General features: G+C 40.6%; 1 protein-coding gene across 1 annotated transcript in view; it reads right to left on the minus strand.

Annotated features, from left to right (window-relative positions):
- Nucleotides 1-15,903, minus strand: part of SMIM38 (small integral membrane protein 38) — a 32,197-nt gene extending 16,294 nt beyond the window's left edge. The window contains exons 1-3 of the mRNA XM_033063101.2: nt 15,803-15,903; nt 14,222-14,358; nt 2,228-2,355 (exon numbers count right to left, since the gene is read on the minus strand). The gene's annotated coding sequence lies outside the window, so the exon portion shown is untranslated. The remainder of the gene's footprint in view (nt 1-2,227; nt 2,356-14,221; nt 14,359-15,802) is intronic.

Below are 15,903 nucleotides of genomic sequence, written 5' to 3' on the forward strand. Positions count from 1 at the left end.
CTTTGTCTCTCTGGTAGAGACAGGCTGCTTCTGAAGCTGCTGTAACATTTTGGAAAGCAATCAAATTACTTCCTACATTTGCTCTCCTTAAACACCTCTGCTTGATCCCCTCCACTCTTCCTGTTCAGCCTCTCAGTCACAAACTTCATACTTCATAAATGCAGTGGTTAGAATTTTCTAGACACCACTTCAATTTTTCAAATAGCAATCCAATTACTGAGCAAATTGGCACATGTGCCTGGTTACATAGTGACTTGGCACTGCTTCCACTCGCTGCTGGCAGTGATGAATGTGTTCCCCCTCAGTCCTCCTCGTCTATCTGCCCCAGCCTCCGAGCCAACACCAGTGAACACATAAGGAGAGTGCCTGGCAGCTGCAAGCCCGAGGTGCCAAGAGGCAGATTGTGTTCTGTAGCAGAAGGATCTGGGTCTGTGACTGGCTTCCTGGCTAGTCTTTTGTAAGACCTTTTCCATGGGCTCTAGGTTGGCTCTAATGAAGCCTGTAGAAATGCCTGCAGGGAGCTGGTATAGAAGTGAGTTAAGTCAAAGGTTTAATTTAGTTTCTAAAGTGAAGTGAATGTATATTGGCCTTCTCTTTCCACCCTGCAATTATATTCCTGCCACATTTATGTGAAAATACAGTATTCAGTCAACAATAGGAGTGCATTCCTGGGTATGTCTGCATCACACATTGGGGCAAAGATCCCCAAGCCAGTCTCAATTAACTTTGCTGCAGAACCAGGAGCAATATAGCTGTGTTTGGTCGCTGTGACACTCGAGCTAATTAACTATGTATGGCAGTAACAGAGCTTTATTGTTTCTGGCACCAACGCTGCTGTCCCTGTGTGGTAAACTGCTACAGATATGCCAGCACACTTGGAGGTAACCAGAGGGCTTCCCAACCCAGTGCTGCTTTGCACTGGCCAGATACGTTTAGGAATACTCTGGGAACTGGCAAGAATTTGTTGGCCATCTCGTGAGAGTGGTGAGGCTACTGATGTGGTTACAGAATATGTGGACTGTTCCACTTTCATCCCAGTCACATCCTTTTATTACTTGCAACATGATGGTCACAGAGCATCTTTAAGTAATGTGCTGAGCATCTTGAGCAGCATCTGTCACATGTGCTGCTTTCTAAATATCTCACTTCCTCCTCCAGGGGCAAAAAGCTGGACAAAGACATTTTAAAGTATTTCTCATATTTGCTGCTTTTTTTTCTTTCTCCCCAAGAAATTTTGGTCTTATTCATAAGTGAACTTCTTTAGACTATTCAAAAAGCCCTTTTCAATTATTGCAATGAAGCAGATAAGAACTTTTCCACAACAGGATAGCTTCTCCCCATCTGGCTTTTTTATGATCCCCAAGAAATTAACTTTCTTAAAATAAATGAGTGCAGGTTCCAAAGACCAGAGATGAACTATGATCCCTGTAATTCAAACAGGCTTTGGTGAAGGTAAAAACAGAACACAACTTGCCAACTATTCCTCTTTTGGAATTCCACCTCAGGCATACCAAGAAGCTACTGGAGAGAATCAGAGTTATTTGTCCAGAAAATTTCTGATGCAGGTGGTAGTTTGGAAAATATCTGAGTGGACTCTGAACTGCACAGACAAGAATATTTCACTGAGTTTGCTTGCTTGGACTTTACTGTATGAGTTGCACTTTCTGGGTACAGTTGTTTGTTACTGATGAAATTTTTCTTTTCCCTTTATATTTTTCCTCTAAATCAGGTATTTTGACAGAGGTACTCAATGAGTGGTTGGATTATATTTAATTAAATCATCTGCATTTATAATTCAAGAGCCTTTACCAGTGTGGGTAGATAAAAAGCCCAAAATCTTCTGTTGGCTTCCTAGATAAGCCATGTTGTAATTCCAAGAACCACCATAAGTATGCAAGGACTTTCTCTTCAAACATAATCAATCACTCCAGCTCTCAAGACTGACTTCACTAGGCACCAAACACAGTGATAAATTTTAACACATGCGCCCCTTGAGCTATCCTGCTGTACAAACATCCCAACTGTGATGCAGGAGCATGGATTTTAATTAACTGTATGATATCTGAGCATGACATTTCTCCTCTGTGCTCTCAGTCTTTGACACAATTTTGCATGGGTTACTTGGAGTCACTTTAAACAAACAGCACTAGATTCTGCACAGGCACCAGGCAAGGTAAAGTTACACACATTGCTGGTAGGCTTCATACCATTTTTCAGGAGTCTTTACCTCTGCCTTCCAGTGATGTCCAAGAGAAGGATAAAAACCCTGGAGCTGTAGATGAAGTGCAACCCTATTGCCATCTTCAATACCTTCTATGGGAGCTGGACACTGGACCCACACTCCTGGTCACAGGCCTATAGGACACAAGGAAGTGTTAGTTATCCAGAAGGGCACGTGAGCATGTGCATCTCACCAGGCATGTGAATGGCCCAAACATGCCAAAGCTAGCAACACTGCTGTAGCCAAGCTGTGCTGGAGCTAAGCATGCACTGAGAGCTTTGCTGGAAGGCAGCCATTTACAGATGTACAATCAGTACAGAGACATGGAGGCAGAGACTTCCTTTAATGGGTCCCCTAAATTCTCTTCCTGAAGACACATACTTGGTTATTTCAATTAACATTTTTAGAAAACCAAATACTCTTCTTCTGATTACATCTCAGACACTGACATGTGTATCATTTTCCCTGGAGTCCTTAATTTACCACACTTCTTAAAGATCCAGGGACAAACAACTAAAAATCAAATACAGAAGGTAGCTGAATTCTGATAAGACAGAACTCTCCCAGCTCCTGTTCGCCTCTTGCTTTATCCTTGATTTGTCTGAAGATGCTGGTGGGTGCTCGCCTGCTTGTAATGATAACTATTAACAGCAGCTTGATGAATAAGAGAAGAGAAAGTAGAAAAGAAAACAATAGGAAAGGCATTAAGGGCACTAAGTCATTCTTTCTGGGGCGGGCATTAGGCATATGTTCACTACTCCAGTCCCAGTGCAATCAAAGCTGTCCTGTGCCACTGCCAAAAACTGTAACAGGTGCCAGAAGATTACAGCATCGGTTTAATCCACTCTTAAGGCACCCACTCAGGGACTGATCCAAATCCCAGGAGCCAATGAACATCTTCCCCCAGATATCAACTGTTTTCAAATAGTTCCCCTGTTATTTCTAGTGTGATGCTAGGGAGGGGCAGGGGGATAAATAAATTTGGCTGCCAGGAGGCAATCCTCTGATTTCATCACAGTCAGTCTGGACAGTTGCCAAAGCCATGTACAGCCACTCAAACACATTTGTAAGGTAATTAATATTTTATATTCACTACAATAAGAGAGCTTCATTCACACTGAACTATTAAGACAGTTTCTGGTTCCATTCTTCCCAGCACATTACAACAACAACTCCATGCCAGCAGCAGCCACATGGCCTAAAGGTGCCAAGCTGGCAAGGATAATCTCTCTCAGCATTTGGCATCTAAACCCCTTGGCAAAGCCCTCAGCAGTTGTGCTTGGCTGCCTTTGGATCCGTCATGTGGTCAGGCTGCTGATAGCATGGGAGGGTGCTGCATCCTCTGGGCACCATTTCACTTTAACACCTGTCTGATTCAGAGGAATGTGCACACATGCAGAGCAAGATCCCTGCACAAATCTTCCCGGAGACCCAGAGCATTTGCTCCATTTGTTACTGAAAGGGGTCTTTTCCTCAGAACCACTATGCTGTTTTTTTTTTTTTCTCCCCTCTCTCCCCTTCCTCTTCCCCTTCATGTATCTGTATACAGCCCTTAGAGGGTCCTACATCCTGCCATTACACATGTGTTGGAGGTTTCCTCTGTGAACAACGAATACAAAACATAGCCTTTTTGTATATAATGAAATCTCATATTTTACTGTGCTCATATAGAACCATTTCTTTGTTACTAAGACTCTTTTCATTTGCGACATTTTAATGATCTACAAATGTTTGGTATAGATGAAAGGAAATTATTATTTCTAGGTCACCTTGCAGTAATACTTTTTGATAGGCACTATAATTCCAATTAAATTGAGTAACAAGGGAGGGGGAAACCCTTCAAACATTTAAAGTGCCACAGAAGCAGAAATATTTTTAGGGGAAAACATAAAAACAAGCATACATATTTACCACAAGCTACAAAATATCAGACGAGCATTGATAAGAAAATTCAAAGCCCTTTTTCCTCTGGGAACCATTCAAACAATGCAGACCATAAGAATGCGACTCTGTGCCCCAACGTTTCTGTGTCACAGAATTGGGGCTGACTTGGGCATGAATTTATTGAAATACTCCCATGTCTGATCTGTCAGATCACAAAAGCACAGCTACCACCCCAAGCCTGGCAGAGTCAGCTCCCTGGGAGCAACAGGAGAGAAATGCATTGAGATGTTGCAGAGGACCTCCCCAAATCCTCGCCTGTCCCAAAGCACTACCCCACAAGCCTCCACTGGTTCTTCTGGTACATTCTGACACATTAGAGCATGGTTATCTTTGAGTCTGACACCCTGAAGCCTGTAAAACACATGCAAGCCTTGGGTTGCTAAGCTCTCATCACAAAATAGCTGCTATCACTTGCTCTGGATGGAAGGCTCCGTGCGCCCATCCCACCCCATCCAAACACAAGCCATGACTCCCATGTTCCCCCTCAAGCCACACACTCTGCCTGTCACCTTGTACTGTGATTTTTGGTTTGTATCAAGCTCAGGGTTCACAGACACCAGCCAAGGCCTCCCTGTTCTAGCACAGAATACAAACCCTGCTTGCAGCACGTCTCCTGTGTTTACCCACATGAGCTCTGCTTTTTTAAAAATCTTTTTTGCAATTGAGGGAGCTGATTTTTGCTGTTTTGTTAGACTTTTTTTACCTTCTTGAGCAGTTCTTCACTATTCAATCAGGAAAAAACTTATCTTCCCCCCTCTTCTGATGCACTTGTTTTTTTCAGAATATTAGGGCAACATATAGGATAGACCCTGGAACCATGACAAATTCAATATCCAGCATCTTGGAGGCTTTCCTGGCCAAAAGTCAAACCTTTCTGGAATGGAAAAAAGCTCTTTAATAAGGCATTTTCAGTAAGAAATTCACTATTTAACCCTGGGGAGGTAAGGAAATACTCCAACTTAAAATTATTATTCAGTTGCATATAAAAATGTTATTTTAGATCATTTTTAGGACTTGCTTTAATTGCATTATTTTCCTTTTTTTTTTTCCTCTTTTCCATGACCTGGGTAGTGGATTTCATTGTGATTAAAGCACCTGGCTTTTGGAGCAAGGGAGACGAAAAATAAGTACCAAATAAACATATAAAACTCTCAAGCAACATTCCTGGAATAGTTCCTCTGTAAAGTGCATGGCATGTTCAGAACACATGATTTCCTAGTACAAAGATTTTATTGGCTTCACTGCTCAGTGTGGTCATCTCAGATTCATGCCAAATAAAACTTCCAAATCATACTGACATTTTATTTTTCATCTCTGGCAATACCTACTTTTTCTAAAAAGCAAGTTTCAAACTCCTGCAGGAATTACCAAGGTTGAATGCATGTTTTATTATCTTCCCTTGAAAATGATAACCTAGAAGACACACTGCATGTTGCTCTTAGCAACTAAAGTGGAAAGGAGTAACTACAGAATTTCAAAAGATGAAACCAAAGAACAAAAGTCAAGGAGAAGGATTTGCCTAGTTCCTAGTACCTTGTTTTGGCAGCATCCCAGTGCCAGGTATCAGGAGCAGACTTGTTCTCACACAAGTGCCAGTCAGAGTGAGCCCTGGAATAAGTGCACCCTACAGCATGGCTTGCATACAAGTCACGGGGAAGACCAAGGAAAGGAAAAAAAATTGATGTCAGAGTCAGAAAAGCCTCCAGATTCAACGATGTACATGCAAACCTACACAGACAGACCTTGCCCAGTGCTTCTTTACCATAATACACTTCCCCTTGTCAATGTGACAAAATAAATACAACTTACCCAAATCAAATCCTGACCATTCCCCCTTTTTAAAATTAAAGAACTTTCTCAGGTTTATGCACTTTTTCAGCATGCAATGTAAAGTCAAGAGCTTCTTCATGAGAAGGCACCTGACTGGGAAATTTATTTTTTTTAGAACAGTTACTGTGCCATGACACAAGGGTAGAACACTGCTTTAAAGGGCTGCTGACTCTGGACAATTTATATGCTAATTTCGGAAATGATTCCTCCTCCATTAAATAAGGAGCTGAGGAATGTTCCAAAGGTCTAGACAGACCATGCTATTAACAGATTGGGTAAATCAACATTAATACTGCCCACAGCATATTACACCGTGTGAACTTTCTTCACTGCCTGCTCTTTACTAACTTTAGTTCCACGTGGTTCCTCAGCTGACTGGCCAAAATATAAACTACATCAGGTCCCTAAAGCCTTCGTGTGCCCATCTTGACCTTGGACTCACCTTTAATATTAAACTTGGGAAAAAAAATCCTGAACGGTCACACTTTTTATTCAGGGTATATTTATAAAGGGTTAATAATGATTAATACATTATGAAAATGTTAAAGAGGCATGGACAACTACAAGCACTAAGATTAGCTGTTTGGCACCTAATCAACCATCTAGAACATACATTCTAGCCCAAACTCCATCAGTGCGAAGGCCAAGTCTGGCAAATAACTCAAATACCTTCAAGCTTCTTTGAGCACTGACAAGTTCTCCAGCATTTATTAGTAGTATTCTGTGATTATTATTCTTAAAGCACAATTCAAATCAGTCTCTGAATTTAGACTTTGAATAAACAAGCTGCTACAAAACCTTTGACTAGCAGGAAAATTTCCAAGTTTTATTTTACTTTCAATAAAAATTATCTTTACATGATTTCTCATATGGTATATGTAATGCTAATAACACAGAATTGAAATGCAACAAGCATCACTAGATGGATCATAAAGCACTAAGATCAATTGAATTTTTAAAATTTCTTCTGTTTTTGCATCTCAGCTTAGTAGCCACAGTGCTAAAACAAGGCACTGATGCAAAGCATGATGCCAAGTCTAAGTGCTTAGCTGTCACAGAAAAAAAAATTAAATCCCACTTGGGATGAAATTTTGGGTTTTGAAATTAATCAGCATGCAAAGCATTTACAGCCCTTCGTGTATTATCAGGATATGATGAGTCCTTGCAGTGTCACTTACTGGTAAACCCTAAAGCAGTAAATGCTGTGAGGTGCCATCACATGACAAAAATCTGATTCCTTTGCAACTGAAGTAAGAGCTACTGATAGGTTTTTCTTTCTTCCACCCTTACCTCCCTCCTTTTTTTTTTTTTCCTTTCTACTAAACTGAGGATTATATAATCTATGTGAATGATACAATCTCGTAACTTTCTTGACAGACATTGCAACATTTCAGAGGCACAGAACTGAATGTTAAGTCAGAAAAGCATTGGGCAGGCACCTCCTCTCATTGAATTCAATAGCTGAACTTCCACAGAGTGCCAAGGGATTGAATTAGGTCTGTTTATAGTGTGAGTGCCAGCAAACTCTGTGCTTCATCACACACCCCAAAGCAATCATTGCACTATGACTTAATTATTTCATAGGAGTCACCTCTTAGAAAACTACAGCCAGGTAAGAAGTGAAAAAACCTCCCAAAAACCAGTACAAGCAGGGTCCCAAGACCTGACACAGGTAATAAATACATCACACACAGCAAGAACATGCTTTGCTATACCTGAGACACCTGTCAAATGGCTCCTGATAATGATCAATGATGGCAAATTGGCAGCTGGACTACTGGAAAAATTCCAAGCTTCACCTTCCAGCTACAGAAATGAAGAGGATACATGAGAATGTGATCTTTGGCAGGGAAAGGTACATTGTTTCATTGCTGTGGGAAAAATGCTTAATGCTCAAACATTTCCTTAAAATAAGATTACAATGAAACATTAGAGGTAGCATTATTAACAATAATCAGCTTTCCTGGCTAAAAACCAAAAAACCTTCTCCAAACCCACCTCCAAGCTGCAAGACAGAAGAAAAGAAATCTAGTGTTTCACCCCTTGCTTTTTTTCTGAGTATTTCATCAGAGATGCAACTGCAAAGTGAACAGGCCTTTGTGTGCTTTGGGTTTTAAAAATCAAGGCAGTTCCGAACTTTCCTGCTCTTTTTCCCCATCAATGAGTGAGGAGGAGATTAACTGAAATTTTGGGGTTAGATGATAACACTTGATACACTGAAAAGAACCTTCACACAACTCAAATTAATTTCTGAATGTGAGCCTTGTGCAGGAAATCGCTCATGTCTGAAAAGAGACACAAGATTCATACAGCTTTAAAAAGGATTTGGGGACCTCAGAATCTGGAGCTGTTGCTATGCTCCATGCTACAGAGAAAACCTGAATGGGGTTTTATAACCTTTGCATCAAAACCTAGTGATAATAATGTTGCTAAATATTCAAACAGGTATTCTTCCTGAGAAACCACAAGTGAAGGTCATGCAGATGTCTGCCCTTGAGTATACAAATATATGTGCAAAACATCCTATGCTTCTCAACAGGAAGTAAATCGTTCCTGAGTCAGGACTCATCCAGGGGCTCTGATTCATCACTGTCTATCCAGTTTAGAGCCACCTTTCTCCCCTCCTTTCTTAGTCTTTTACCTCAGCTTCCTTCCAACATCCTTTACCTCCTGTGAAGGTTCAACCAGATCCTTTCTTCCCCCAATTCCCTTAATTTCCCCCAGAACACACCTTATCTCAACAAGAAAACAAAACACTGGAATTTATGTTATTTTATTATATCTTTACTTCTCTGGATGCCCCTCTCCTCATACTGCCTGTTTGGGTTAAAGTTTCTTTGTGACAGGGATTATTTATTGTTCTGTGTACTCATACAACACCGTCTGGATCTTAAGCAGCCTCAAGGCACTACCATAAGAAATTGAGAATGAAAAGAGACTGCCTTTGCCCTAGGTAAATGCTGTCCAGAGTGATATTGTACTTACCCATCTTTGCAAAAAGAGCCCCAGAAAGCACATAACAAACATGTCAAATATTATAGAACCTAAATCATCAGTTCTTTTGGAAAATACGTATTTAAAATTATTTCTATAGCATGAAATGTGCTATAACACATTTATTCTATGAATCTTTGAAATATTAAACCATGGTGGAAATTTTGAGTGTTGTTCATGTATCTTTTCAGGGTACTTAGGAGTAAATTTTACCAGTTCGCAATTACTCTTTTCTCTTCATTGAGCTACCTTAACACAATTAGAAGAACATTCAAATTTCAAAAATTTTCCTATGAAAGACTATAATTACATATACAAAAATTCCAAAATACTTAGGAAGACACCCACAAAAACATTAAAAAATTGTTTCTGAACACGTCTAGCATCTAAATATTTTTTTACTGATAATTTTACAGTAAGCATGCACTTCATTTTCTTAGTGGCAAAGCTCTTGGAAAATCCAGGAGGTTAGGCTATGTTGCCAGTCTGTGTTTATCATAGAATCCTAGAATACTTTGGGTTGGAAGGCACCTTAAACATCATCTCATTCCAAGCTCCCTGCTCTGAGTAGGGATACCTTTCACTATCCAAGGTTGCTCAAAGCCCTGGCCTTGAACAATTACAAGAAAAAGGCAGCCACAGCTTCTCTGGGCAACCTGTACTACTAGGGCCTCACCAGCCTACAATAAAGAATTTTTTAAAAATATCTAATCTAAATCTACTCTCGATTTGAATCTATTTCTCCTTGTCTTGTCACTCCATGCTCATGTGAAAAGTCTCTCTCCATCTTTCTTGTAGGCTCTGTTCAGGTATTGGAGGCCACAGTTGGGTCACCCTTAATCCTTCTCTTTTCCAGGCTGAACAATCCCAATTCTCTCAGGGTCTCCTGGTAGGAGAGCTGCTGCATTACCTTGGTGGCCTCCTCTGGACTCACTCCAACAGCTCCATGCCCTTTCTGAGCTGGGACTCCAGAGCTGGAGGCAGCTCTGCAGGTGGGGTCTCACCAGAGCAAAGGGGCAGAATCCCCTCCCTCTCCTGCTTTGGACACAGCCCAGAATGTGGGTGACTTTCCAGGCTGCAATTGCACATTCCCAGTTCACATCCAGCCTCTCACCCATCAGGACCATCAAATCCAGGGCTACTCTGGATCTGCTCATCCCCAGCCTGGATTGATACCAAGGGCTAACCCAACCCAGGTGCAGCACCAGCACCTGATCTTGTTAAAACTTTGAGATTCCCATGGGCTCACTTGTCAAGCTTGTCCAGGTCCCTCTGGATAGCATCCCATCCCTCAGGTGTGTCACCACCCTGAGTTCAGTGTCACCTGAAAATTTGCTTTAGGGTGAAAAAAAGCCACCGTGACAGTCCCTGTTGTTTTCAGAACACATCCCAGGCCTGACCAAAGGCCACTGAAACAAAAAGAACTCTTTCAGGCCTTTAAGTGGAGTTAGAATGAAGAAATAATTCACTCTTCTGTAGAACAGCTCAAAGACAACCACAAATTCTGCAGAGTAGGAGCTGAATGTCTACCACTCCTAAGCAAGTGGGAAGTCAGAGTCTCAGTCTTCCCATTCGGGGCAAAACCATGGAGTTATTGAAAGAGCTAACCCATTCTGACATGCCAAAAGGATCTATTCTCTTTCCCATGAAGCTCAGGTTTCCACCTTTGGTTACGTTCTCAGAATATAAAGTTCTGTTTTTAACCCAACTAAGCAGGGCATGCAACAAGGAGAGTGGGAGAACTTTCCTGAATGTGCACTGAGCAGTCACCCAAGACTTCTGTGGAAAGAGACATCAGTGTCAGATCAAGATGGGTGATTACAGCCACCTTATCTAATCATCCTCCCTCACACAGACCAGGAACCATCAAGCAGATCTAAAAAGCTTAAAACTGCACATTCCAGAAAGGCATCCACTTGGCAGCTCTGCAGTAAAACAGTAATGCTTCAAAATGCCACACTTCTTTGAGAAGAGACATCTGACAATTTTGTTGTGAACATTACACAGCTCTGAAGAGGATGGACCTCCACGCTCAGCAAGGCTTGCAGCCTGTGACACGGATTCAGATAGCACAGAGTGACAAACCCTTGTTTGTGGCAGGGACAGCATAGTTGGAGTACTTTAGCAGTGAATTCAAGCTAAATTAAGTAGGTGATCAATCCTTAAACCCTCTGCTAGTGAATTGAGGGAAGCAGACAAAATGATTGAAACACTATTTTATGAATAATACATTATCACTTCCTTTTACACAGGGCCACATGAAAATCTGAGACTTCTGAGAAGTCTGTGGTACACTGAAAAAGAGGGTAACACCCAGATTTGTAACAATTTGCCCCAACAATGCATGAATATTTTGATGATTTCAGGTGCCCTCCTTCAAAACAGCAGTAACTTCTTTTGTCTTTGCTCAAGAATTTGTGTAGGGTCTTTCATAATTGCATATTCTGAAGCTTTCTACCTAAAACAAACTTTCATTAAAATGGGCAAGTCATTGAGCCCAAAATTCAGCCTTTTAAACACATGAGGTTTGGATGCAGTTTTGCCAGATCCACAGCAGATCCAAATGAACCTTCAGAAATTCCTGCTAGCATTACTTGCAGGAATAGCCTTTGGCTGTAGTCACCAGGGCTATAAGGGTTCTACAGTCAGTGCTGACCTTAAAGATCCTCATGTTATTTTGTTAACATGAGGGTTTTATGCCCTGGAATTATCAGCCTGCAAACTGCCCTTCTCCACCCACTGGAAACGATCAAGTATCTTTGACACAGGGAAGCTGAACTAGGAGGAAATGGTTATCCTCTTGAAGTAATCCCTAGAGTAGATGAGGATGTCATTGCAAACTTGTGGGAAAAAGCAAGTTTTCCCATTGTCAGCATGCAAGACAGGCACAGGACAATAGGTATCATGATTTTTCTGCAGTCAGGTTGGCAAATCCTTGAAAATTAAGAAAATGAAAGCCAAAGGCTATTAATTAACTAAGGGTTATAAAGTTGAGATTTAGAGACCTGACCTCTCAAAGAGACAGAAAGCAGCACAGTCTTGAAAAGAACATGAAACTTCAGTATTAGAACAGGTATAATGGATTTCTCTAATAAAGTTTTTCCAGTACCAGCCTCTTTCCTCAAGCAGTGTCTTTGTCCAAAAGAAAATAAGAAAATACTGCTACATGTACTAAAGTGAAAAAATAAGAACATTCCCATTAGTCACCAACAATTTCCTCTACCATAATCCCAAACTAATCAATTCCCTACAGATAAAAAGCTCAGATGTTGTTTCTACCATCATATTCTCACTGATGACTGCATTCTTTGGTTAGACATTAGCGACAAGTGGGGTATCCTCAGAGTTTGTTCATTTGACCTTCCACAATTCCTGTAATTTCCAGTCTACCACCTTAATGTTCTGCAAAAGGTACACAAATCATTAAACACCACATAAGGGGACATTTCACCTGTGTATAGGCAAATAAAGTTAATCCCAGAGCTGTGTGGGTGCAAGGGAATTACTTAAAACTATCAAGACAAAAATACAGGAATGAAGTCAATTCACTGTAGTTAAATCACTGCAGATACAACAAAGATGATCTGATGTAATAATCTCATGACATCCTGTCCAAACACAAGGAACCTTCCTATGACTGAACAGGTTTCTTTTCTCACATTGATTCTTGCTTAATTTTCCAAGCTTTTCAGGACAAGAATCTTATGTCTTAGTTACTAGAAGTTGAGACAACAGTTGAGAATCTCTTGCAGTAATCTGTACAAACAAAATAGCAATATAGTTTTAGAGATATCTTTCTTGAGAGAGTTTCCAACAGCACTTACATGTATAAAAATAGGCTTTATTAAACCCTGCAGGAGCCAAAAGCCTTTATTCCTTGAAGAAGCCATATGCCACCAGCAAATAAGGGTTTAGGACTACCAGGGAGCTGGGATCCAGAAAGTGCTGCCTCTTATTCATGCAAGAATAAGATGGGTCATAACTTTTGGGGATACAGAAGCAAGCACTGAATCCTGAGCTCAGTGAGAGCTTCAAAACAGGGCAGCCCTTTTTCAGAGCTTGTTCTTGTTTCTGTGGGCTGTGGGCCTTGGGTTTGAACCGAACAGAAATCAGCATAGTTCAGAAAAATCTCAGCATTACTGAGGCAAAATCTTCAGGCCAGACTATAATGATTGGTATCTAACATTTGGTACTCAGTAGGAGCAGTGAACCACAGAGGTCCCCCCGCTACTTCAGGAACAAACAATTCCCAAAGCCAGCCTGTCCCTGATGCCTGAAGGAAGTCCATGGGGACAGTTTTAACTTTCTTATTTGCAGGTGAAGTAGTAGTAGAAAGATGTTAAATTCCTTCCAGTCACTGAGTTTCCACATTTGCAGCAACATTGCCCATGAAGTAGGAGATTGATGGCATTTCCATGGTGGTGACAGCAGAATGAGTAGTTGGAAGGTAAGAGATTTACTTACAATACCAGCAAAAAAAAGTTAGCACTTTTTTGTAGAAGATGTAACTCCATAAAAGAAACAGACAAGTTTGTATGCATGCCTGCTGCAGTTTGTGTTCTCCTTAAGGCCATGACACATTCCTTTGTGTGAGCTACAGGGTGAAGTTTTAAAGGAAAACACAAAACAAAGAAAATCAAATGCTCTATCTCTTCACTAAAATGAAAACACACAAAACACACTTAGCTCCTAGTTCCAAATATAGAACAGATTTTTGGAGTCTTTCAAGCACTGTCTGCATTATCCAAAAAGGCCAAATACTCATGCAGTAGAATAAATATGGAGAGGTTCAATTCTTCCTAAAAGAGTAACAAATACTGTCCTGCTTGTCATATTTTTACTATACCAAACCAGGGAGTTTTTATTAAAACTGTAACTTTTCCTGGTCACATTCACAGACCCAGTTGATTCTAAATTAGAACTTTTACATACTTTTATTTGCACCAGCAGCAAGATATATCTCTTGGGAACAAACTTGGTCTGTCAGGGATATGGGATCTAATTTGGAAGCTAGCAGTCATCACATTAAGGCTTCTCACTATCACAGAGCAAACCTCACCTGCAGAGACAGAGCTTTTATGTTTACATGCACATATATTTATATATAAATATATATTTTTACATATATACACAGACACATACACACATGCAAACACACTTTTGGAGATAAATCTTGTGTCTCAAATGGCTGTCTCACCATAAATACCATTCTGAGATCTCATCTGCAATTACCTACATCACAAACATGCAGAACTGCTGTTCTTTCTGGCTTTATTTTGCTGGGATGCCACAGCAAGTGGTAAATGCTCTGCTGCCACCCAATGATGTTTCCTGGGATTGTCCATTTCCCAAGATCCTCTTCTCTTACTCTACAACCAGGTTTAAAAAAAACATCAGGTTAAAGTAAAGGCAGTACTTAGAGCTGAAGCACTTCACATACCTGCGCTGCCTTGGCCTCTGGGGAACACAGGACATCACCACCTCTCCTCACCTGTATGCAAATGGCCCCAGTTCTTTTCATCATCCCGCCAACAGCGGCAAAACTTTATCTGAATTCCCAGTCACAAGCCATCATTGTGCTGTGGCAGTTAATTTTTACTGGTTTACAATGTACTTTCCTCCGCACAAGAGATAATGCCAGCTAAGCACAGCAAATCTTTCACACAGCTGTTATTATGCTTTATAGGCCATCAAAGCATTGATTTCGCAGCACTGTGTCAATGCCAGACACGCCGACTTCCCGCACTGTTTTCACTGCTCAGTTCCTTTCTTCGCTCTCCTGACAAAGCACAATTTGTTTTAGTCCTTGCTGCTATGTCTAAATTTAGTTTGCAATGCTGTATAAACACAAGTGGTAGCCCATTAGGTTAAATGAAAAAGAGGAAGTGCTGTAACGTGGGTCTTGAGGTTCACCCCACCTATAATTAAGTCCTCAAAAGTTGGAACATTTCAGTTTTCCTTGCAGTAAAAATAGACATTTGTGTAGTGCTAGTTTCAGGAAATCTGAGAAACTAGCCAAGTAATTCTTGTCAATATGTATTTGCACACAAGAACAAGCTGCTCCATTCTGAAGAGTCTGTCCAGAAATCTAGGGTACCAACATGTGCATCTGCTCAAATTTGTGTAATTTAACATTTGTCAGCCCAGAGTATACAATGAATTACTTTGAAATGTGGTTTACATTTACAGTTATCAGCTTGAGCTGGTATAAAAGACCCTGACTGCTCAGGGGTGAATGCTCAGTTGAGAGTTTTCTACAAGAAAATTTGATCACTGCATTAAAAAATAAAATTACTTCCAAAACATTCTGTCCATTGCTGATTCCTGGGGTTCTCAAAGATCAGAGATTGTTCTGAGACTCATTAACAGCAAATGGTATTTAACTGTGAGACAAAAAGACACTGGATTTGGTACTTTATAAGATGTGCCACTTTCATACCCTTAACATTTTAATATGCCAAGCACAGTGCAAAAGTGTTACAGATGCAAACATCTTGGTACAAACAAATGTGTATTACTGATAATTCACAGTCTCAAACCCCTTGATTCAGGCCCCAGCACTTAACTAGGCTGAGAATGTTCCATTAAGTGCATCCAGAAGTGTTGATCACACAGCCCAGCCTGCAGTCAGTGTAAAATGGGGGCTTGAACTCCCTCTGCTGGCTAAAAAATATCTAGAGTTAAAAATAACCTCTCATGTCCAAAAAAAAAAAAGTATATAAAAAACTTTTAAAAAATAAAGATAATCTTTATATCTTCTTTAAAGATTTTAATCTTTTTAGTTATTGGCATCTCAAAGCAATTTTTCAGTACCTGAAAGGAAAATTCCTGACCTCCCCTGTTTGTTGCTCCCATGAAACACTGGTCTGTATCTGGGAAGCTCTACAGATGAGTCCTGCACAATTTCCTTCTTA

Source organism: Catharus ustulatus, chromosome 6 (genome assembly GCF_009819885.2).
Source record: "Catharus ustulatus isolate bCatUst1 chromosome 6, bCatUst1.pri.v2, whole genome shotgun sequence".
NCBI lineage: Eukaryota > Metazoa > Chordata > Aves > Passeriformes > Turdidae > Catharus > Catharus ustulatus.